We start from the raw sequence: 20,788 nt of genomic DNA, 5'->3' as shown, positions 1-20,788 counted from the left end.
ATGAAAAAATGCTCAACATCTTTTTCTATAGGTTCTAAAGACAAATCCAATTTTTAAAAATAGTTATACTGTTCAGGTCATACCGTTTCATCTTGGGTAATTGTTAGGAGATGGTGATTTTCAAGAAATTGGTTCATTTCATCTAAGTTATTGAATTCACTTACATAGAATTTTTTCTACCATTCAATAGGACAGGGACATGTGATCCCCCTACAGGCAGGCAGTGAATTTTTCCCAACAGTAATACGACCTACCATAGGTTGTAAGATGACATTGTGAGTGTTATGGAAGGACCTTATACATGACTATTTACAGGATTTGATCTGGCCCATTTTAAGTTGTGTTGACCCAGATGTTTTCAGAAAAATATAATTTTAATTTCCCTTTCACAATCATAGAGGAGGGATATAGTGCTCACATAGCATCATACATTTAACAAATATTGATTGAGCATCTACTTTGGCTCAGACACTGTTCTCAGTGCTGGGGGCAGAGTGATGAACAAGATAATCCAGGTGACTACCTTCACGAAACTTACATGCAAGGGGATAAGGCAATGGGGAATAGAGAAGAAAAAGGAAATGGGACGATTCCAAGTAGTGATATTATTGAACAACAACAATAATAGCAAAGTAATGGAATGGGGACAAATGTGAAGAGCTAACTTCCAGGAAAACTCCTATAATAGGAAACCTTTCCTGATTAGTACTTGCCAATCCCGGCCACACGCCAGACCCCCACCCTTGCCAGCCCAGGCCTCTCTGCAGGCCCCTGTCCAAGTTTTGCCACCGCTATGTTTGTCATTTTCCCAGAGCACTTAGAACTCAAGATTATATTTTCTGTTTCTCCCACCAGGGTGTGAGCAAGCTGGAAGGTGGGACTGTGTCTTCTTCTCTAGATTCCCATCTCTTAGCCCAGTATTTGGAATCCACCAGACACTTCAGTGTTTGTTGAATGACTAAATAAGAGAACAGACAGGTAAATGCATCGGAAGATGCCGTGAGGAGGCTGAGGTGGTAGGTTCGACCGCACCTGTGGGCTGAGCAGGTAACCTTGGCCTGTCCACAGGCTCAGACTGCCCCCCGCAGGCGAGCCAGCTGCTTTGCAAATGTGGATTATTAATTCTAACAGGGGAGAGCCAGCCATAAATGCACTTCTGGGAAAAACCAGTGTAAGTGCTGGTGGCCAGAGGTGGTCAGCTATGCCTCTGTGGTGCAGCATGTTGTGCTCTGCCTTTGTAAAGAGAAACCTGATGAGGCTGTTCTCGGAGAGAAATGCTGACATCAGGACTCAGTGCGGATGCTGAGGCCATAGAGTGGGCAGGGGGCAGACACTCTCCAGGGCTATTAAATTTGACCATTCCCAAGACTGCACCCAAGGATCTAAAGCAAGTGTGGGCAGGACAGGGACAGAAAAATCCTTCCCTCCTCTCCCGGCCAGCTGGGGCCATCGGATTGCACTGTGAGTCACGGAGCTCACTCCGCTCCACTCAACATTCGGCCTCCAGCACCCAACACAAACCAATTTCTGAGCAATTCTTCCGCGAGCCCCCTGTTCCTGCTGATCTCACAATCACATCTAGAAACATTTAACCATGAGACATTTCAGTGTACCGATCACTTAGCGTTGCTTTACTCTTAATTTGGTGATCATCAGAGCCTATGCTGAAAAAAAAATAATAATAATAATGCTTCTTCGTCAGGCCAGGCTCCAGTTACTGCTCCAAGGAAAGAAAGGTCTTCCAGTTTTGCTCTTGGTCTTAAAACTTCTGCCTTGTGAAAAATGACTGAGATGATCTGTGTTAGGGTTAAAGGTGGGCTTCTGATGATATTAAATGGTGTGACATCCAGAGAGCTAGAAATGCCTGAAGTCTGCCCTGACAGTTTCCTAAAATGTATGAAACCCCGGTACTTTCACTCTGAGCACAGAAGAACAGGAATCAATGTTCTTTGTTATTAGCTAAGCCAAAGTCCAATAACCCCCAAAGCAGAACGAAATGAGAAACTGGAACACAAGCCTTAAACTCGAGGCTGAGGCTAAATAGAGTCTCTCATCCCCTCTCCTTCCCGTCCCACCCAATCTAACCCTTGGGACCAGCCCACTCAGGACCTACCTCCTGAGAAAGGGAGAGAGAGAAGAGAGAGAGAGAGAGAGACTGATTCGACCTACAGTATTCATCCGCCCAGCCATATGGATCTCTAGGCAGAGAAAGTAGACCTCAGGGCTCCCTGGGCACTGTCTAGTTGACCAATTCCACCTCTTGGCCTCCCTGAGAAGAGGAGAATGTGCCAGACCAATAGTGGAATTCAAGTCCAGCTGGTCTCCAAACTTGTCTGAGGAGCTTTGGTAAAACACTGATCCCCGGGACCCACCCTCTGATATTCTGATTCAGTAGATCTGCCTGCCACAGAACCCAGGAATCTGAATTTTAATAAAGCCCCTGGTTTGAGAACTATTAGTGAGCCTCTGCTTTCTCTTACATGGTGAAAAGAATAATAATTTTGTCAAGGACTGGTAGGGTCCTTGAAATGGACCAGCTCTCCAAGCATGCTGAGGGCCACGTTCACTGTGGCCAGAAGGGTCCCAAAGGAGGGGGCTACTTCAGAATCAAAGGTGGGGGTGGTAAAGCTCAGGGCAAACAGGAAGTTGTATTCAGCAAGATCCAGTGACTGATCCAGCAGCATCTGGCAGACATCTGGGGTGAAGTGGCGCAGGGCTGCGAGGGTCCTGCTCAGGATCTCGAGAAGGCCGTACTGGACCGTGTGCAAGGCCCACTGCTCGGAGGCCTCTGTGTCAGCAGTGGGCTGCTTGGAGGAAGAGCAGCAGGCGGGGGCAGCAGGTGTAGCCGTAGCAGCGGTGGGCGGTCACTGGACTCGAGGGGTGACAGCTGAGGGGAGGCCATCTCCATTTTTGTTCTGTAAGTAGTGCTGCAGGCAAAACTTTGGTAGTGTCGAAGGCAGTTGCAGGTCGGAAAGATGTGGTTTCATGGTAAATGTCGTGTCTTCTCCGAGCTCCCAAGACGTGAAGATCCAGCTTGCTGCTTCCGATAGTCTGCATAAGCAAAATGCTTGTTGGTTATGTTTACATTAATGCCACAGACTAGACTGCAGCCAACTGAACCTATAAACAACCAGATGGCCTTGCAATTTGTCCAGGATGGGGCAGGGCAACTATCAGCCTCATGCACACTGGCGAGCGCCTCCGCCCGCCGGCTCAGTGCTAGAGGGCTGGAGGGAAGAAAGCATGATCCTTCCTCTCCCAGGGTGCAGTCTGGGACCCTTATCCCATGCAACCTTTTGGCACCCCTTAGACAATACTTGTATCTTAAGTTAATTTTATTCCCATTTTCTGACTTTAAAAAAATTAATCCCTCTTTATATGATAGTCATTCGGGTATTCAAAACTTCCCTTCTTCAGGACAAATGAGCTCAGTTTACTTACATTTGGTCGTCATAGGTCTAGCTTTAATGTACCTAATATGTCTGCGCCTTTTAAAAGTATCTGTAACATAAACATTAAATCATTTACATTATCGATGTGAAGACACCTGTATAGAATCATTTGTTTCCCTAGTCTGAAGTACAGTTTGGTTTTATATGTGTATTTGTATGATACTGTTGTCTTGAGATTGGAGAGAGATGTTTGGTGGGGACACATTGGGTATTGGAAGCAACTTGGGAGTCTGGCCCCTTTAAGAAGCTGAGTTGATTTAATGAAAAAAACCTTTCTTCAAGAGAAAGGGCCATTAGCGCATAAAGTAGGAGTGAGCGGAGATCAAGAACATTATGTGCTGATGTTCTAAAATGAGAAACTCGGGCAGTGAGGGAAGAGGGGAGAAAGGGAGGCAGAGAAGCTGGTTGCTCCAGAGACCAGGTCAAGAACGGCCTGGAAGCCAGGAAGCCCCAGCAACACTCCCCAAGCAACAGGGACAGGGGACAGAGGCAACTCACACCTGAGATGTCCTCTGAGATAGGTGGGATCAGGGACAGAGTTCTGAGACTTGAGGGAGATGACAGGTAATAGTTTTCTGTAGCTAATAAGGGAATACGTTTTGGGGGTAAAGATAGTTAATTTGAACATAGAACTTTTTGTATTTAATAGAATATAGAACTTTGGAGCTTTATATGCTTAGAAGATAAATACAGATATTAATTAATCTTTTGCTGTATGGATAGACGTAGATCTCCAGTAAACTCTATCACGTTGTATTTCTATGTTTTAATAGAGTGCAAAGGGCACTCGAGTTGGGGTCTGAAAACATGAGTTCAGGCAGCCTGAACAAGCCCTGACCTTTCTGAGTGCAGCTTCCTTCTTCGTGAAATAGGTCTGTGATCTGTACCGATCTGCCTTCCTCTCACGTCTCTTGCAAGAATTAAATGAAAATAAAAATACACTTTGGAAAAGATAAGTTCTATAGAAATATATTATTATTATTATTATTATTCCCTGGCAAAACCACACCTACGGTAGGCAATGCCTTTGTTCTAAACTACCTTAAATGGGTGTCCCCTTCACCCTGGCGTGGCAGCAAACTGAAGGGCAGTCCTGGTCCAAGGAGAAGACAGCACACCTCCAGAGGGGTCTCATATAAGGTCTACTGAACTCCAGCGACCCCTTCCTAGCAGCAGGCTTCACTGATGATCTGAGATGGGGTCTGAGATGACCAGGGCTTCAAGTGCGGTTGCTACATCGCCTTCCTTGTGTGGCATTATGCTGTCACTTACTCTGACCCACCAGCAAGCTTTCCAAATAGCCCTATGCCACGCCTGTCATGTGCTGGCTCTGCCTCTAGGGGACACTGCAGTGACTGACACATGAGGTCCCTCCCCAGCTTCTCAGGACGGCAGCCGTTCAAGGATGCAGAACTGTATCAATCGCAGCCTGGTCTCCATTGACCTGGGAGATCATTGTACTTACAGAGCACCCAAACCACCATTCCTCATGCTGCAAGCTCTCCCGTTAGCTTGCTCTATCAGCTCCTGCAGTCCAGAAAAACTCCTCCTCCGGTGGGCTTTCTCTGCTTCTTGGTTTGCCTGCTAAGCATTAAAATTTGCCCTGAAGCTAAGCTCTTCAAGACACATGATTTAAGTTTCTCTTTTGGCTAATTAGATATTGTTCTACAAATTGGGCTGTTCTCTCTGAAAGATGAGCTGCAATTTGCTTCCCTTGCCCTCTCCTTAAATGTAAACTGAACCGTAAAACACGGCCATTTGATTGTTTAGTCCAATCAGGAGATGATTTTGCACAGGGAATAGATATTCATCTTTTTGCCAACACTGAGCTTGTTTGGGCATTCCTTAATGGCTACCGTGAAGATGACAGAACGCTTTGCTTAGATGCCTCTCATATTTTTGAAAGGTGGACCCTGCAGGGATTTATTGCAGCCCGTGCATCTTAACCATCACTTGCGTAACCAGTCACTAGCTGCATTAACACATCTTCGCCCTGCGAGGGGGAGATTTTTATTATTTCCATTTTTCTGATAAGAAAACTGATGCCCAAGGAAGTTAGGCCATTTGCTTAAAGTCAAACAAATAGGTAAGCAGAGGAGCCAGCCCTTTGGTCCTCAGGTCGCATAAAGCTGTATATTGTCGGGCAAGTTCACCGTCAGTTGAAGAGGGAAAAAACAGGGTGGTGCAGAGTCCCCATGCCCACGCAGATCCAGCTCTGGATGACGTAACAGGAGCCCTCTAAAACCCTCTCGGATGCAAGGGGCTCTTATGCATAGTGGGAGAAAGGATCCTTTCTGGAAATTGCCTCTTTTCCTGTGCAGGGGGCCGGGTATTCTCTCATCCTCAAGACTGTGCCCAGCACTTGATGAATGGAGACACTCTGAGTGGGGTCTACACCATCTTCCTCAACGGGGAGCTGAGCCAGAAGCTGCAAGTGTACTGCGATATGACCACCGACGGCGGTGGCTGGATTGTAAGTACACGCAGCCACCTCCTTGCATGAAGACATCTCTAGAGTTCTGGCGCACCTAGCCCAGCACCTGCCGAGCCAACTGCACCATCCTTATATGTCCATCCTGGGGCTCTTCATTGCCCTCAGGGCCCTCGCTTGGCAGCCCAATCGCAGGTTTGGCTGGGCAGAAAAAGGACTCAATACATCAAGGCTGCAGTGGCCTGGCCCCGTGAAGGGGCCCCCAGATGGCTGCTTTGCTCCTGCTCCTTCTGCAAGGACAGTCAAGGCGGGAGGGTGCTGGGGAAAGGCAGTGCGGCTCCAAAGTCCTCTCGCCCGCGGGGGGCCGCAGCTGTAGTCAAGCAGTGAAGGAAGAGGCAGCTCTCGGAGGAGGGGAGCCTCTCTGTGGAGAGGTGACTAGGAGCCTCCTACCGGGGGCTGCGTATGACGAGAGGCGGAACACAGACGGCACCTCTAGTTACAACGGCCAGCCCATCCCCGTCCTTCCCTGGCCTTCCTGGTTCGTCCCCAGAGCTGTCACAGCCTTCAGGGAACACCAGTGGTCAGGAAAAGAGACACATCACTCTCTGTCACCACCCTCCTCCCACACCTGAGTGGCAGGACAGGGCGGAAGGAAAAGGGCAGCGTCACAAATGGCCCCACCGCTCAGTGCAGGCCTGTGCGGAGGGAGTTCCCGCAGCTTGGCCCCGCCGCAGCCCAGCATTAGTGGAATCCACTCAGGATGGAGACCCAGCCCCTCTGCCCTCCTGCGCGTCCCCCCTCCAGTTCTGCTAGCACACGGCGCTGGCTTTTTCGTGGTGCAGAATGGGTGGGTTTTGAATAGAGTTAAATGGTGGCTGTGCGCATAACAGCTACTCTTGGGAGACATTTTCTTTTACGTTTCTGACATATTTGTGCCACCTTCTTAAAGCATAATTGGAAATTGAAGCTGAGGCTGATGTATTGGAGGTTAAATGAAATCAGCTCTTAAACAGCTCGGAAAGTGAATGATATGCAGCTGCTTTGCCTGCAATAGGATGATGACGGTTCCTAGCCGATTTGCAGTTGGTCCTGTTCTTGTGGTGAGAAATGCTTTCTGCCGCACTGTGGTGCAAAAGATTAATTTGAGAGCCAGGCCTATTTTCCCCGACTATTTAGGGGCTTGGTATGTATCCTGAGTCCTTTCTGCATTGCAGGGGTGCAAATTAGTGTCAGCACCATCCTCCAGCCTATTCATCAGGGGCCTCTGCCCTTCAGCAGAAGGGCTCTGAGCATCGCCTACAAACACTGCTGTGTAAATATTGAGCTCTGTTCTGAAATGTTCCTTATCTGGGCATCTTTGTCATTACAGATATAAAACCCACTTACGTCCATTTTACTTATTACAGTTTATTTTCCTTAGCATCTCCTCACTTTTTTCTTTCTCTTCACAGGTATTCCAGCGGCGGCAGAATGGCCAAACTGACTTTTTCCGGAAATGGGCCGATTACCGTGCTGGTTTCGGGAACCTGGAGGATGAGTTTTGGCTGGGTAGCGCCTAAGTTGTTTTCCCTTGATGTGCTGCTCTGGCTTTCTGTCCATCTCTCTCCTTCCTGTGTCTGTCTGGGATTATCAGAAACCCCGTGTGTGTTGAGAAGTTGACAGCTCGTGAATTGCTTTCAGAACCTCTTGCTCTGTTTGGCTCTACTATTGATCTGTTTTTATCTTATTGTGGTGTTTTCCTCTTTTCTCTGTCTCTTCCCATCCTCATTAATAGTCTCTTATGCTGATGGGTCTTGACATGAGACTACTACAAAGGGAGTGAGCTGCCTGGCGGGGAAGGGCGCCCAGCCCCAGCCAGCCGGCCCGCAGGGCGGGGAATGAGGCCAGCCACTCTGCTTCGTTCCCTGGAGAATGTTATTACCTGACCTGGGAAGGAAAGGGGAAAAAATGAAAGTGGCATTGGAGGTGACTGGCAATTTCCTAGAGGTCTGACAGGAGCAGGAGGTCTAGATTGAGAAGCAAAGTGGTGTGAGAAGGTAAACACACACCCGTGCCGGGCAGGCGGCGCTCATCGCGGAAAGCAGTCAGTGTTGTTACCTGCACGTCCTGGGGGGTAGATTTCACAGAGTGATGAAGGGAGGCAGAGAGAAAGGCAGGTAATCGTGTTCCACATTTGTGGTCTCCTTTCTGTCTCCCCTGCCACTCTCTCATCCAAGCCCTGCCACCTTCTCCTGGATGCCCAGAGAACAAGCTCCCAACTGGCCCCCTGCCTCCAGCACCAACCCATTGTCCCTGTGGCCACTAGAATGATCTTGCTCACAGCCCAAATCTGAGCAACGGATGGTTAACCTCCTTTGTAAACTTTTCGGTGATTCCCTATTGCCACCAGGTGAAGGCCGAGCGCCATGGCCAAGGTACAGCTGCTCCAGCCTGCCTCCAGAGCCTGTCTCCGCCACTGCGGACCCCACCTGCTCTTCTCCCACTCCCCCCAACACCGGTCTCCAAACGTGCAGAACCCCAGATCTTTCCCCTGTGAGGAACTCTCTCAGCAGGCTGCCCCTCATGCTCACACCGTGCCGTCTGTCTATGTGGATTCACACACACGGCTACACTCATTCCCACAGCTCCTGTCCTAGCTGATTTTCTCACCCGTTGCCTGTGGGAAAAGTGGCCTCTCCTCCTTTTGTGGTCCAAATCGTAGCACCCATTTTACGTCCTGTCTCTCTTGACTATACTGTGTAGGCTTCTCTCAGGGCTGGGACCATATCTTTTACTGCCATTATCTGTTACAGCTCCGGGGGGATAGTAGGTACCTACAATGTAGATATCCATCAACCAACCAGTGATAAGAATTGATTGGGCACCCATTAGATACCCAGATTTGTGTTGGCCGATATAGGTCATGCCTCTTGTAATTTTCGTCCAATGCCATGGTTTGATGTGGGAGGTGGCAGGGATCCTGAGACTCGGGGCTTGTCAGTTACAGGGTCAAGATGAGGTGTTAGGACCCCTGAGCAGCCTTTGGTGGGAACTCCGCAGCAGACCAGGCTGGCCTGCTTTTAGGAGGAAGTTCGGAGTCCAGCAGGATCTGTTTGGTAACAAGCTGAGAAGCACTGAAGGCAGAAGCAGCCTGGATGCCCCTCCTCCTCCCACAACATCTGTTTCGAGGCCACAGTCCACTCTCCCTCCATCTCTAAAGCTGCCGGGGCCAGGCTCAGTGGGTCCTCTGCTCTTCCCACAGGGCTGGACAACATCCACAGGATCACATCCCAGGGCCGCTACGAGCTGCGCGTGGATATGCGGGACGGCCAGGAGGCTGTCTTCGCCTCCTATGACAAGTTCTCTGTCGAGGACGGCAGAAGTCTGTACAAACTCCGCATAGGAGTCTACAACGGCACCGCAGGTATCTACGGCCACTGGACAATCCCCAAGGGTGGGGTGTGTGTGGCAGGACAAGGGCCCCACGTCCTAGGCCTGGGCTGCATTGGGCAGTGGCAGCCCCCACAGAGCTCCTGAATTCTCCGCTGGCCAGCAAGGAGGGCCAGACGCCTGGAATCGCTGGCTCCGGGCCCACCTCTCCCTGATCACTCAGGTGATCTAAAATCCATTTCTCAGGACTTTGGTTTCCTCATCTGGAAAATCATAATGATGATACCTGCCCTACTTCACCAAGAACTCAGAAAAAAATGCGATAAATTCAGTGAAAGTGCTTTCAAAGTTAAAAAAAGAAAATACAACATGAGGGCAAAAAGATTGCTTTTTCTAATCTCTATTAATCCCTGTGGGCTCTTATCCAGTGAAGGCAGAATCATCTATTGTCAGGGCAGAAATCTCCCCTACAACGACATCTAGGAAAACCACGTTTGCACTCATGAAAATAATACAGATTCTCTCCACTGTGAGATGCCCCCACAGCCCTGCCCCGGCCATCAGCAGTCATGACAACACCCGGTCAAGAAGCAAACAATGGCACTTAAATGTTCCTCACTGGCCATGTTTCTTTTCATTCCTCCACGAGAACCACATAGATGGTCAGGTGTTCCATAAAGATCTTTATTATATTTCTCTTAAGCAAAACAAGCATCTCAGCGAGCTCTGTTGCATTGCTAATTTCATCGGAACATAACATCTAGTCTGCTTCTTGGGCTTTGCCCATTTGTTTCCTGGGCTCTATTATAGCCCACTTCATAAAACCTGCTTTGCAAAATATTCTGCTGTTTGGTATATGGAATTATTGGCTCTTTCATTAACTCCAGTTCTGGGACTAAATGCTGGCATATATGTTTAGCAACATTTTTAAGCCTCTTGGAATTAAGAAGAGCATCGAGGTGTTGCCCTTCCAGTTGCTACGTGCGTTCATTTATTCCTCTTCTCAGCCAGACACTCCAAAGGGAAGACACACTTTCCTTTGTTATTGTTCACGTTGAGATCATTCCCAACAGCAGCCAGACCAGCCTGAAGTGCCCCAACAAAAGGCCCAGTTTGCCCCACTTCGGGCATAAAATAGCCATTGAAATGGAGCGCATTAAACAAGATGTCAGACTGAATCATTTCAAAAATCACCTGATGCTATTCACCCCCTAAGATTAGAACTGTGCCTGTAGAAAAGCCCTTCTTACTTCTCCCACAGGAGGAGAAGTGAGCCCTCCCACTCCTTGCAGGTCTCCCCCTCCCTCTTCTTCATCTGCTCCAAGCCTGTGCTTCTTCCTGTCTCACCTGGGCCCAGCCCCACTGCCCCTGTTCTAGCTCTTCCTTGCTGCTGGGCCCATGGAGGGCAGGACTTTGGACAGCGCTATACACTCACGGCTCAGAGGCAAATCCTGCAACGGTTTGGCTGATCATCATAAATTAATCAGGGTCTGACCCCCCCCACCTCGAATATTTGGTTCATCTTCTTCAGAAGATGAAAAACCTGGGCTTATTTAGGCTGCTGCCCCTCTCGAGGCCACTCCACACAGTGGTTGTTCTTTCTAGACCAGAAAGTTTCCGGGGAGAAAGAGCCCATCCCCTCTCTTTCTGGCATTTAATACGGCTCGCTTCCCGCTTCCCCTGGCCCTTATCTTTAGTCGCTGCTCACTTTTCAAGGCCCTCCTGGCAAGAACCCATCCCCAGGGCCTCCAGTCCACATTCAGCCCTTCCTCCTGCTCCCTGTGTCTCGAGGCTACGAACACCCAAGTCTCTAACCAGGACTCTACTAGGATTGGAACTGGAAATTCCCAATCAAGTTATCGATAGGAAGTTGTCAGGCAGCTCCTAAAGGCTTAGTGTACAAGTTATGGGGACTCAAAAGAAGCACAAAACACAGCCTCTAAAGAACTAAACATCTAGTTAAAAAAGAAATGATTAGGATGTAACTCACCCACCACACAACAAACGGCACTCACCTCCAATTCAAGGCGTGTTCAGAGCAGGGGGCTCTGGGTGGGTGAGGAGGGTCCATGCAGGCAGCAGCCTTTTCCTGGGATCCCCCCATGGCCAGGAAGACAAACCCCAGAAGTCAGAGAAGGAGCAGTGGCCGTGGAGGAGGGGAAGTCTGGGAGGGGCCTGGCCGGGGGCAGAGTATTTGTTCAGAAGGAATGGAAGGAAGATTGGGGGAGCGGGGAGAGCCAGATCCTGAAGGGCCTGAAAACCGAGAGAACAGAGGAATTGAGCCTTAGCGTGGCAGGCAACGGGGGCCATTGTCAGTCCTAAGCGGCATGATGGAGGTGGGGTTTTAGGAAGATCGGTGCAACAGCCGCGAGCAGGATAAAGTAAGTCTGAGTGAGGAGCAGAGACGCCAGCCGGGGGCTGCTGCACTCATCCTCGTGGGAGACGACAGGAGCCTTGACTGATGTCGGGAATTAGGGGAGAAGTATAAATCCGAACTGTGGTTTGAGAGTGAAAACCAGGACTTAACGTATGGGGCATATGAGGCAGAAATGGGAAGGGGAGCCAGACTTTGGGAGGACACAAAGGCCAACGCTGGGAGCACGTCAGAGACGAGGGCGGCCAGCATCAGATGGAGGCCAAAGAGGATCGTTCTGGGGAGTGAGGAGGGCAATTCTGAGCTGGACGGAGAAGACAGGGATGCGAATAGAGACAGCAGTCAAGGACTCGATGGTCAAAGAGACCATCACTGGGGAGTAGGATTAATCCAAGAATTTTTAAGGTAAAGATATGACTTAGGGCAAGGAGAGGTGAAAATGCTAAAAAATAGAAAATAAAAGGAAAAAGTAAGAAATCTTGTCTACCTTTTCCAGGATCTGGAAGAGATGGGAAAGAGTGAGTTGCAGGTGTTAGGATTGGTTCTAGATGGACACAATCTGTGAATCCTTGGAAGCTGAAGGGGAAGATGAAGAGGGCAAGACAGAGACAATGACACACTGAGTTAGGGACCCCCCGAGATGTCAGCCTTGCCTAAAAAACAAAGACCAGTCCTGAGAGTCAAGCTGTGGTGGGACGCATCGCAGGCATGGAATGGCCACCGTCAGCATGGACCAGAAGCCACAGAACCAGACTATGGTCTCTCCTAGCTTAAAGCAGGCTTAGAAGCATCTAAGCCCACTTCTGGTCAATAAATAATAGCATGAGTCCCCTTTCCCACCTTCCTAGCCACAAATCCTGCTAAAAGCTTCCCCAACTGTTATGATCAATTACACTCTGATGCCTCATTTCAAATACTCAATTCACAATAGAGAACAGCCAACCTCTACTGCCCTCTAAGAATAGAAGTCTCACATCCCCAAGCAGTCTGTTCCACTCATAAACAGCTCTGATGTGCAGGTAATTTCTCCGTCTATACTTAGCCACAATACGCCTCTTTTCAGATTCCACCTGCAAGTCCTCAGTCCTCCCCACAGAGTTTATTGGTTTTTCTCTCAGTAGCACATCACATGTCTGGTGACAGTGATCGTGGACCCCCTTAGAGCCCGCTGCTCCTTTGACATGGCCATGACTCTCCATCATCCTGTGTCCTACGGGTGGGAACTCTAGTTTGCTAATGTCTCTTTCCACATGTGGCACCAAGTTCTGAATGTGGGCTTTTGCGTGTGGTCTGACCAGGTGAGCCAGGGAGGGGCTGTCTCCACTGAGGCTGCACAGTGGTGACCCAGAGTGGCCCCGGCCAGCCTGGCTCATCACTGTCTCCTCTGGAGACAAAAGGAGCCGTGAGTGTCCTGTGTCCCAGCGCAGGCTGGGGGAAAACCCAGGGTTGTAAGGGTGGCTACGTGGGCAGGGTTCTCAGCAAGAGGCTGGGGACGAGGAGATGGGTTGGAGAGAGCAGGATGGAAGGGGACCGCCCTGGAGTAAGGAGGGGCAGGAGCTCAGGACAGCCAGGCCGGGGAGCTGGGTGGAAATGGCAGAGGTAGGCGGAAGGTTCTGTAAGTGGAGGCCAGGCTTGCTGGGAGTGGGTCAAATGTCCAGAAACTCCCGATGAAAGAGTGACAAATGGGACAGCCTCACAAATGTGTCTTTTCTGCAGGGGACTCCCTCAGCTACCACCAGGGACGCCCTTTCTCCACAGAGGACAGAGACAATGATGTTGCGGTTACCAACTGTGCCATGTCGTACAAGGGAGCCTGGTGGTACAAGAACTGCCACCGCACCAACCTCAATGGGAAGTACGGGGAGTCCAGGCACAGTCAGGTGGGTGACGCGCTGCCGCGCTGCGAGTGATCCTGAGCTGGGGACCCGAGCCCCCCAGCTTTATGTCCTAACGCACATGTGAGTCCTGCATCTCCCTTCTATAAAGAAATACTTAGAGCCTTGAGAAAGGACTGTCACAAAGAGAGAAAAGGAATGCAGATGCTCGGGGATGAGGACAGGGCCTAGGAGAAGCCAGAGAAAGGAGAGGAGAGGAGAGGAGAGGACCTGGACCCAGGAGCCAGGACTCGCGCAGAGGAGCCCTTGACAACCAGTCAAGTTCCATTTCATCTCCTCATCTAGCAGATCCCATGAAGAGCTTATCAGTTCTGGGGACAGCTCCACGGGCTCACCTTTACCCTAAAAACGGGTCCTAGGACAGTAGAGATCAGAAATACCAGTGTGGACTGGACTATCTTTCCCCATCAGAGACTACAAGTCCATAGGCCAGGCTGGGTGACAGGGAGACCAAAGGGACCAACTGATTCTCCCGGTTTTAACACTGAAAGGCCCACATCCAGGGAAACCCCTTAGTTCTGGGTAAACTAAGAGGGTTGGTCACCCTAGGTAGAAACCACCTGGTCTCCCACCAGGAGTGAGCCCTTAGGCACAGCTGTTCCCTTCCAAATGCTTCCACGCTGTTGGGATTCTGAAATTCATCATGCTGTACTGGTGCATGCCACTCCTGAAAGCCAAAATCATACAACTGACAAGGAATGACCGGAAACATGTTCCCAGCGAAGATCCAGGCCAAGTGCATGTTTAAGGGGAAAGCTAGAAAGAGACTCTGCTCCTCTCACTTTACTGGGAACTCAAAGCTTCCTGTTGACTGAGAATAGCTAAGTCCACATCTTGGATTCCTCACTCCCATCATTACCCTTCTCTTCAAGCAGGGTCTTCCACGGAGAAGTAGGGTGGGGGTAAGCTGACGTCTACTTTTTCTCATGCTAGGGGATCAACTGGTACCACTGGAAAGGCCACGAGTTCTCCATCCCCTTTGTGGAAATGAAGACGCGCCCCTACAACCACCGTCCCGTGGTGGGGAGGAAACGCCGGTCCGCACGGTTCTGAGCAGTGGGCAGCTGAGAGTCAACCAATCCTTTCTGTCATTTGTTTGTATTTCGTAATATGAAGTAAGGGGGCAGGGTAACAGCAATGTGCTTTGCAACATGTTAAGAGTCTCTGAAGGAAGCGGGGATGGAGCAGGAAGCAGTTGGCTGCCATCTGCCCTTGGTTTCTACTGTGCTAGAGCCTGACCCTTAGCCTTCACTCTGCCTCCTGCCCAGTCACGCTTAACCTTTACCTCCTATCCCACCAAGGAGGACAAGTGGGAATTTTTTTAAAAGATCAATTCAACGGCAAGTCGTGGAGTGCAGATTGTCATGGTGACAGGCACACACCTTCTTTTTCTACCCTCCTTCTGAGATGCCCTTCACTCTCCAGGTGATTTGTGGTCTGGTTGCCGCCTCTGGTGGCCGGGTTCTCACTTAAGCCCAGAAAAGAAGCCTCAGCACGAGAGCTTTGCCAACAACCTCCCTTAAGAGAAAACAGATCAACAGCACCCTGTCCCAACAACCTAAGCCCTTTGTAATGGGCCAAGCGTCTCATCTTCTGACACCTTCGCTCTTACCAGCCAAGTGTCCCGTTACCTTTCAAGAACTGGTGGCTCTGTTCCAGCCCCGGTAGAGCCTTTGCTTAATTCCACCCTATCTTAGACCCAGAGCCCCACAAGCCCAACCGCTGTTCTGCAATCTAGTCCCCAAGGCATCAGCTGCTCCTGGCCCTGGGTTGCACAGTGGCTGTGTCCTGTGGTCCATAAGCCACCGCCCCCACCCTCAGGTCGGACAGTAACTTTTTGAGGAGGGGGAGATGGTTGTTGTTTTTAGCACTTTGGGGTCAGGCACTGAAGAAAGGACAGAAGAAGTCAAAATCAGGGCACCTGCCACAGAGATTGCAGATCCTATAGGAAACGTAGATCTTACCTAGCTCCGTTTTCTCCACTTCTGGTCCTATTCATCATGGGTTTTTTTTCTGAATTGCAAACTGAATGCCTCATTTCTGTCATCTGTCAAGCTCTCCTTAGTGTGGGTAGCTTAGCAAGAGTCAGAAGGAGCAGTTAAGTGCCCAGCCAGTCCTTCCCCTGACTGATAATCCTAGAAAGAACTGGAATTTTTGTTTTTTGGGGGTAATTTTTCTCTTTTTTGGGCCTGTGGGAAAGAGAAATGACCCCCTTAATGAGGTGAGATCATGAGAAGCCTTTCTCCATCTTCCTTTATTATTCTGTCTTGGAGAGGAAAAATGAAAAGTGCCAGAGGAAATTGCATCCAGAAATCCAAAGGTGAACAGGGGAGGGCTGTGGGCCTACCTCCCATTTTATGAGATGCGCTGTCTTCACTAGCGTGATTTGATTTTTAAGCCCAAGAGAGCTGGAGGCTCTAGAAGCCACGACCTTTCAACTTCTCCAAATCAAATGTCAGCGACAACCATCCCTGCAGCGTCTGCCCAAATGAGCTGCCTTCCCCCCTTCCGCTCCCAGCCCTCGAGGCCCCAGTTCTGTTTTCTGTAGTGCCCATGTTTGTCAAACTGGGCATCTTGTACCTTTACCAACCAGGTACTGGATGAGCCTGAGAGTTAGCGATTTTCTGATGGAAACATCCACACTTTCACTAAGCTTTGAAAACCAGGCAGGGACGGGCCCTTGGGCCACCCATCACACCTGTGGCACTGTGGGGATGAGGTCAGCCTGCCACTTGCTAGGCATGGTCCCTTCAGCAGGCTCCAAGGCTCTGTCCACGGCCATGGTGTGGATGTGACTGGCGTACCCCAGGCTGAAAAATTTAGGTGGCATTTTCATCTCTCAATTCACCGTGGGCTTCAAAAAACTAGGAGGAAGAAGAAACAGAAACAAATCCTTTCAAGAAACCTGTAAATTAAGTAAGATTTAGCTAGAGAGTGGGACAAAAATGAGTAAATAGTAGGAAGCATACTGATAAGGACTTGGGGGCCACGGCCACTGTGTAGGTCAGCTGCTGCCATGTTGCTAGCTATAGGACATCAGATAGGTTATTTCACCTCGCTGGGCCTCAGTTTCCTCACCTGTTGAATGGGAGACTAGACTAGAATGATTTCTAACTTCCTTTCTGTTTTGACAGTCAACAACACTAGTCTGTGATCTGAAAACCTGAGTAAAAATTGGCATTGGTGAGAGAGCACAATTAAGTATGGAAATTCCCCAGGAGCCCTCTTCTTTGAAACAAAGAAAGAAAGAGATGCAGAAGGCATAAGGAAAAGCCACACACACACACACACACACACACACACACACGAGAAAACATTTCAGAAAAGATAATGCCAAGTAAGAGGCTGAACTCCTTTTGTCTGTGAAAGCAGAGCTCAGGGACCTGGGTGGTGCCAGCACAGCCCACTTCATCGAGGGAACTGAAACAGAAAAAGATTCTGTGTTGTCAATTCAGGCGAAAGTCAAAAACATCAGCAGAAACCAAAACCTGCCTTTTATTGGAACCACTCACCCTATGGAACATTTTTATAAATAGTACCAGCAGCTTTGCCTAGATTCATTTTAAGGGACTTCAAAGATCAGCTCACTCAACCCTCCACAGAAGGATTTGTAGACTCCTTTTATTAAGTGGAGTGATTTTTCTCATGAGTTTTCACCGTTCTTAAGAGACTCCGTGCCCCACTCTCTGCCCAAGGCCATGGTCAGCTGGACTCAAGACTTCTTAACTCTGCTCACTGATCCCTGCTTCTCCTGGTCCTCCAAGCACATCTGCTTTTCCCAGAGGTGAATCCAGTAAGCAGTATTCACCAAGCGCCCACCCAAGCACACCAAAGTTTCCTGCAAGGGACTCAAAAGGAATAGAGGTGAACCCTGCCAGGAAGGCTGTTTAGCTGCAGACACACCAGGATGTTGACTTACACCCCAAACAGAAACAAAAACAACTAGAACCAAGGTCCAGGCAGTTTCTCTGTTTTTTGGTTTTTTTCACATCCTCATCATATAAATATGGTTTCCAGCACAGCGAGCGCACATTCTCTGGGGTTATTTCTGGAAGGCGAGCGGGGCCGGTGTGAGAAGCATGCAGCTAGAGTGCCAAACCCGGAGGAAAGCTGCTGGCCTTCAGGCTGGATTTAACTGGAGGGGGGGACTTGCCAAGCATGACCACGAGGTGGCGCTCACCTTCTGACACCCCGTGGGAAACGTCACCCGGGTTGAGAACAGCAAGGCCCTCCAGGTTCCCGGCTCTTCCAAACCAGGACCCAGAAAAACTGGCTGACTGATTTGTACGGGAGCTGGATTTATAAAAGAATAACAACAAAATGGCAGCAAGGAAATGCAGAGGAAACGTTCATAACTTTTTCAATCCACCCTCCTCCCCCTCTACCAACCCTCCCGACTCCCCCCATGAAGTGGTAAGACACCTAACACCTGTTTCCTTCCACCTGGGAACCAGCCAACCCCCAGTTATTTCAAAGACAGACCCAAAGACCCACGGTTGCCAATGAGCTCAATGCCAAACCAAACAATCCCAATCACATTTTCACTTTCAAAATCTAGTCCCAGAACAGAGCTGCAGATAAAAGGTCATTATGAAAACTTTTCAAAGAGCTCTTTTAAAAACATCAGTTGAGAAAGAGTCCACGAGTTCCTCTTTGTCCTGTCCTCTGGAGAAAAGAGGGAACCTATGAGAACACTGGAAGCACCAAATGGAGGGTGTTGAAATAGAGTAGCTGGCGACCTGGATTTGCAAATATTCCTGGGACATGAAAACGTTTTTTTTTTCTTTCTTCTTTTTTTTTTTTAATCTCCACCCAGAATTTCAGGAAAGGTGGAGCCACTTACCTAGGATCCGTGCTTTTCTACTGCTTGATTTCTTACCGCCAGACTCCTATTCGGTCTAATTCCAGTGCTCTCCCTCCAAGGGGGCAGGGCGGAGGTGGGGGTAGGGGCATCTCACTGTCAACTCTTTTTTTTTTTTTTTTTTTTTTTTTGAGACAGAGTCTCACTCTGTTCCCTGGGCTAGAGTGAGTGCCGTGGCATCAGCCTAGCTCACAGCAACCTCACACTCCTGGGCTCAAGCGATCCTTCTGCCTCAGCCTCCCAAGTAGCTGGGACTACAGGCATGCGCCACCATGCCCGGCTAATTTTTTCTATATATTTTTAGTTGTCTGATTAATTTCTTTCTATTTTTAGTAGAGACGGGGTCTCGCTCTTGCTCAGGCTGGTTTTGAACTCCTGAGCTCAAACAATCCGCCCGCCTCGGCCTCCCAGAGTGCTAGGATTACAGGCGTGAGCCACCGCGCCCGGCCTCACTGTCAACTCTTAAAACTTTGATAAGGAACCTTGAAAGATTCAAACTTCAGTCTTAATAATCTCACAGAAGGTGGGATAATCTGTTTCCACTTGCTTCAAACTTGCCCAGGCTGCCAGAAGGGTCTTGAACCCCTAAAGGCATGAGGCGGGTCTGTGCAGTTTGGGAGCTCCCAGCTTCTCATCCAGATACCGAGAGCTGCATACTCTGCTCTGTCCAGCTTCCCTGGACGGGCCATGTGCATCTAGGCCACAGCGAGAGCGAAGTTCCATCCTCTGGGCAGAGATGAGTCTCAGGACTGGCCTCTGGGTTGTGCCTAGAGCCTCTCTCTGGCTGTACCACAGGGTCCTTGACCACGTTGCTGAAGATCTTTGGCTAAATGCCTCCCCAGACCTTTGCTTCTTCCGTAACCCAACCCCACACGTGTGTGATAAGGTTTCTCTCAACAATACTGGGGCGTTTTGACACTACCAGGCCAAACGAAAACTCACAGACCAAATGAAAGCTTCCAAAAGCAAGTCGGGAGAACAACTCTAGGGTGTTTTAAGATGACGTGTTGGTGGAGATTCAGGTCCAGTTTGGAAAAAATGGCTCCGGTTCGTTCTAATTGTATCCTTACTGGATCTGTTTATACCAGTTCTGTGCTCGTCAAGCTTTGAGAAACAGCTAGGAAGAAGAAAAAATTAAATTAAAAATAAAATTAAAAAGAGGTTGATGGATCATGGGGGATTAAAAGCAAGCCTTCCACAGACGGCCGCACGCTACAAATGCAGAGAGCAGGCAGGAGCCGCCGAGGCAGAGGTGCCGGCACTTGCCTCCCAGGTTCAGGCTTCCAACCTCCCGCCAGAGCTCCTGTCAATTCACCCACTTTACTTGAGGGGAAACTGAGGCACCAGAGGCCCGCACTGCACGGAAAACTAGAAGCAGAAGGGTTTCTGTGCTTGCTCAACCAATTCCGCCTGGGTCTCGCTTTTTCTTCACCAGTGGTCGCCAGCCTGATTTGTCATCCCCAGCATTCTGATTAATTTTTCAAGGTCGCCCCTTGCCTGAAACATGACTTCATTGCACCTGCAGCGCTTCATTGTCCAAACGTCCTTGGCAAACCTCACGGTCTTTGGACAGTGTTGCATTTTCTCCAAACGGGAAATCCTCCCTCCTTCCCCAAGCTTAATAAGGCCACTGCAGCACTTCCAAATAACACAGCTCTTGTTCCGCAGACAGACTTGGCCCCCTCTGATAACTTAATAAAACAGCTCCTTATTGTCTGGGCGGTGAGGCTGGGCTAATGCTAAATTCCCAGTTCAGAAACATTTAACCCCTTCAGTCTTACAGGGTCAGATTGGCTCTCCCGGGGACCGGCATCGGTGCCCTGGCACCGTGGGTTCAGGGCAGGCAGTGCAAGTGTCTTCCTCTGAGAAGCAAGTCACATGCCCAGGAGGTCTGGAACATCTAAGCCCCAAGAGAGGGTTTGGGCCCAGATGCATGGCCAGGAGGTGAATGCATGAACGAGAACTATTGTTTTCTTCCCATCACTGGTTTAGCAGCCCCTAGGGAGACCCTGTGTTGCTCTTTAACATCCTGTCATTGAACACTAAGGTGCTCAACACTGCCTCCAACAGGCAAACGTCGGGAGCACACCTTCAGAGCTGGAGGGGACTCAGGATCACCTAATCCAATCCTCTTGTTCTATTTCCTCTCAAGGAAACTGAGGCCAAGAGAGGTTAGGCAACTTGCCCAAGATTGCACAGACAATTAGTAACAGCTGGATCAGGTCCGGTATACGCTCTTAATTGGTCTCTCCCCCAGTGAAGACTAAGAGAAATAGTATTTATCGCACACCTACTTTTAACCAGATAATGTGCTAAGGGCTTTACATATATTACTTTATTAAATCCTCACCACAACCCTTGAGTTAAGTTTAACTGTTTCACAGAAGAGGGAATGGAGGCTCAGGA

This window comes from Propithecus coquereli, unplaced genomic scaffold (genome assembly GCF_000956105.1).
Source record: "Propithecus coquereli isolate 6110/MARCELLA unplaced genomic scaffold, Pcoq_1.0 Scaffold56, whole genome shotgun sequence".
Lineage (NCBI taxonomy): Eukaryota > Metazoa > Chordata > Mammalia > Primates > Indriidae > Propithecus > Propithecus coquereli.
Note: the sequence above shows the minus strand (reverse complement) of the source record.